Here is a 4,500-nt window from a genome sequence, read left to right as displayed (position 1 = left end):
CCTCTCCTTCTCTAATGAACCCAAGACGACCTAAGTTATGTCAACAGAACCTGACTAAAGTCAAGAGCAAAGCCATAATTGAGCTCATTTACTTAGATTCGATTCTCATTCTTAATGGTGGAGCGAATCACAATGGCTTTGGAGGTTTCTGAAAACATCATAATCAAATGGAACACACTTTGATAATGCACAAAAGGAGGTTGAAATAAAGATATTCCACATACGATAGCGCTGTCATGCATCAAAATCATATTTTAAGATGCGTGATTCCATGTCATCGTCAGCTGAATCACACCGTCATGAAACTCCAAAAGGTAAAAGATAAGTTAATTAAATGAAGTGCAATGCTAGATCATCATCACTTCCCACTCAACATCTCATATGGAAGAATGCTCACCGAGTGCCTAATCCTAGGTGTTGATACCTCTATTTTGGCTAGGCATGGACGTTGGGGGTGCATTAGTTGGCTGAAAATGCGAGACTTGGTATGATCAGTGGCAGAGACAGAAAAATTTTGTAGAAACTCTTTCACATATTTTTATATCTGAAAGGATACTTATATACATATACATACACATACATATATATATATATATATATATATATATATATATATATATGTATAAAAGAGCAAATAGTTAAAGATGTTAATGTGAAGATAAAGAAACATTGAGTGGCAGTTGTCAGCCTATATATGTTTCGGCCACTCGGTATGGCTGATCAGCTTGTAGATCGAGTATTCATTTATGGTTTAATCCTCATAGAATTTTCTGGATTTTCATAGGTTATTTTATTCTATATTTGTTGAACTTGTAGAATTCGGCATCATCGAAATTAAACATATATATCAAAGTCTTTAATATTGTAAAGTTTAGATGTCCCAGTCAGGCAAACCGCATACCTATCACATTATGACGTTTCTCATAAGCTCTTGGTCTTGGATGTCACTGGATGACTAAAAATTAAAAAACTGTTACTAAAAACTAGTCACCACAAGGATATAATGGTGATTCTAACAATAATTTACATTTTTCTCAGCCATGGGTATTAAATTTTTTACTATACAAGGTGCATATAGACAGACGCAAGGGTCGGCAGGGGCCCCTCCTCAGATTTAAAAAAAAAAAATCAAAATTTTACACTTAAATTTTATAAATTTTAGTTTAACCAATATAAAAAATTTGAAAAATCCTATTTTGGGTTCCATTGAAATTTTCAAACTATAGTTAGGTCCCTGCAATGAAAAAATCTTAGCTCCGTCCCTGCAATGAAAAAATCTTAGCTCCGTCCCTGCATGTAGACAAACACAAGAAAGCTCTAGACAATATGCATTTCTCTCATTTTACATGGTCGCCTATTATCAAACATAAATTAAAGGGTTTCCTACCTTTTCCAACTGTTACTTGAAAACGAATAGGTTGACCAATCAAAGCTATCCAAATTTATATAAGGCAGTGAACACAGAGCTCCTTCACATTATTTGAAGACTTATGGCATTCAACATCATGTCACATGTCCTCATACTCAACAACAAAATCAAATTGAATCCAAGCATGACCATCTAGTTGCAATTGGTCTTGCTTTATCGGATCACGCTCATTTGATGTTTCTTCCATGATGTATTTGGTTAATCCTTGACAAGTTTTATCTTAGCAGCCACATGACTACTAGTTCTTGAGGACCTTTGAATGTGCATATATTTGCCTATATTTTCAAGGCCCAAAATTCATCAGCTATGATGTTGTTCTTTGATGAAAACACTTTTCCATGCACCTCCATGGTTTCTCACCCGCTTCCTATACCAATATCATCAACCCTATCATTACTACTACAACTTTTCTTTCCCCAAATATCTTCTCATGTTAACCTGCTTACAGCAACTACTCCACTAACATCTCCTTCTCTTGACCTGTCATCTTCATCTCTCCTATCACAAACTTAGCATAGCTGGTCAGATTGACAAGCCCACTGGAAGTCTGGTCATCATTTTGATTTCCATGAGCTCTACTCTTCTATACTGCAAATGGTGGATGTGTAATGCTCTAGTTGACAGGTATACCACTCGTCATGAAGCGGCCTCAAGCTTTTCAGATTAGTTGCTTCCTATTGTCATTTGTCAGCCAAGAACCCTAGTTCTTGCTCTTCCCATGCCTTAGAACACCTGCAATAGCACCTAGATATGGCTAATGAATGTCATATATTGATGAAAGACCAAGAATGTATAACAAGAGGAAGCATGGTGATCGCATTCTGATCATTCATGTGATTATATATATATATATATATATATATATATATATATATATATATATATATATATATATATATATATATATATGTATGGAAGAACTGATATTCATCCAACCTGATCACACGTTTACTGTGTCGGCATGATTTTATGCCTCTATGAAGAGTGTGGGTTATAGTTGTCGATTTGGTAGTTTTTATTTCTGCAACCTTTTGTCTAAAATGGAAGATAGGTTGGTGACTTTTTGTTGATAAGGTTGAAAATGCTAACAGCGAAACATCAGAAGTTAAAACCACGATTACTTAATGAACAAAAGATACAGATTCTTTGCGAACTTTCATGTAAAGCATAATGCACATGAACGTGAACTTGGTGAAAGAGCTCAGCTGCAAAGGCCATAGTTAACATCTTCTAATGCTGACATTATGTGAGAGGGGAGGTGAGGAGAGAAGGAAAATCATTAAGAACATGATAAGTGGAAACCATATATGTAACAACTTATAAAGGGAGGCTTTAATGAGAAGATTGTCCTGGTTCCTAACCTTTTTGAGGCTAGAGCCGAAACTGCTAGGGGGCAGGTTGGGATCTGCCGAACCAGGGGCTCGAGCTCAGGAGTGGGTCAGGTTGTTATAATATAAAGCAAGGGTTAAAAAACACTTACCAAAATCGGATGATTTCAGTACTTCACCTAAACGACCTGCAAAACATATACATTCCAGAACCTATGTTAGGAAAAGGAAAGAGAAATCAAAACCCCCAAATCGGAACTCCAAAATGCAAATCACCAAGTCAGCAACCAAAAAGAGCAAATCAAATGCCCAAATCAAAAAGAGGAAGAAAAGAGAGAGAGAGGGTGAACAGGCAATGACACAGTTAATAGGCATCCACGATGGCGAAAGCCAAACAGGCGAAGCAAAAAAACAAGCAGGAAATGGAAGAAAAACACGAAGGAGGAGAAGCAAGAGAGATATCGAGAAACTCACGAGGCAAAGATTCACAGAAACGTAGACTGGCAGAGGCAGAAATTCACAGGCGAGAGAGATACCGAATGTTGCACTTCTCTTTCAAATGGGCAAAACGTACACAATCAGAGGGAAAGATGGTGTCCACAGGAGGGGAAAGCAGCAATAGAGGGCAGAGGCCGTCCACGGGAGGGGAAACAAGCAAAGAGGGGAAGATGAGCTTCAACGGGAGGGGAAACCAGCAAAGAGGGGAAGATAGGCTTCAACGAGAGGGGAAACAAGCAACAACAGAGGGGATCTCCAATGGATGCATTGGGGAAGAAAGAGAGAGTGAAAGAAGGCACGAATAAAGCGAGAGAGGTGATACAGTGAGAGAGGAGAGGAATGAGAAGCAAGAGAGGTGAGGCAGCGAGAGAGGAGAGGGGAAGAAGGGCGTTGACGCAGGGAAAAGAGGGAAAAACGAGAGGGGTAACGGCTCTCAAAAAAATCCGCGTGAAAAAATCCGAGCTCCACAGGTCGGATTTTTTTGAGCGTTAAACTTCACCCATTCGTACAGCTTTTTCATGTTAAAATTTTCAACGTTTGATGCACTCACTTCAAACCGGTTGAAATTTCTTACTGTCGTACAGTTTTCACCTGCTCCTCATATTTTACCCCATCAATCAAACGCGCCTAATTCCTTCAAGTGCTTCATATTCGATTGACATCCATTCACATTCATCCTGACAATATTGGAGCTGCATATATTTCTGCCAGTTCTGTTTAACGTCAACAAACTAAACAGATCAACAATTTATGCTAGACCACATTGTCAAACATTATCTTGAGGTGCAACATGTTGTGTCTGTCGATCAACTTGCTGACATGAAGACCAAACTGTTGTCTCAATCATGCTTACCACACCCTTTGAAAACGATTGAGCTTGAGGGGACTGTTAAGCAAATATATCTATATAAGAAGCTGCCCTCATGAAGATAGCAGGAGTTAGACCACATTCAAGGAAGGCCATGTTGGTTATATTGTTGTAACAACAAAATTTAAAGCTGACAAATGTGAAAACTTCCTTTGCTGCAACTGAAAATTCAACTCCTGTAATTGCTATCTCCAAATCTAATCTCCATAGGTGTAAAGTAAAATCGAAGGCGAAAAATTCAGGTAGTGTTTGGATGACACTCCAAAACAGCGTTTTGGAGCATTCACCATCAGATCAGGTTGTCTCATCAATGAGTTATGAGAAAACCCGACTTGAAAACATGATTAACATGGCGAACCCAGGTTATTCTTAAAAAA

This window comes from Nymphaea colorata, chromosome 9, assembly GCF_008831285.2.
Source record: "Nymphaea colorata isolate Beijing-Zhang1983 chromosome 9, ASM883128v2, whole genome shotgun sequence".
Classification (NCBI taxonomy): Eukaryota; Viridiplantae; Streptophyta; class Magnoliopsida; order Nymphaeales; family Nymphaeaceae; genus Nymphaea; species Nymphaea colorata.
The sequence above is the reverse complement of the archived record's forward strand: the minus strand, read 5'-3'. Positions refer to the sequence as shown.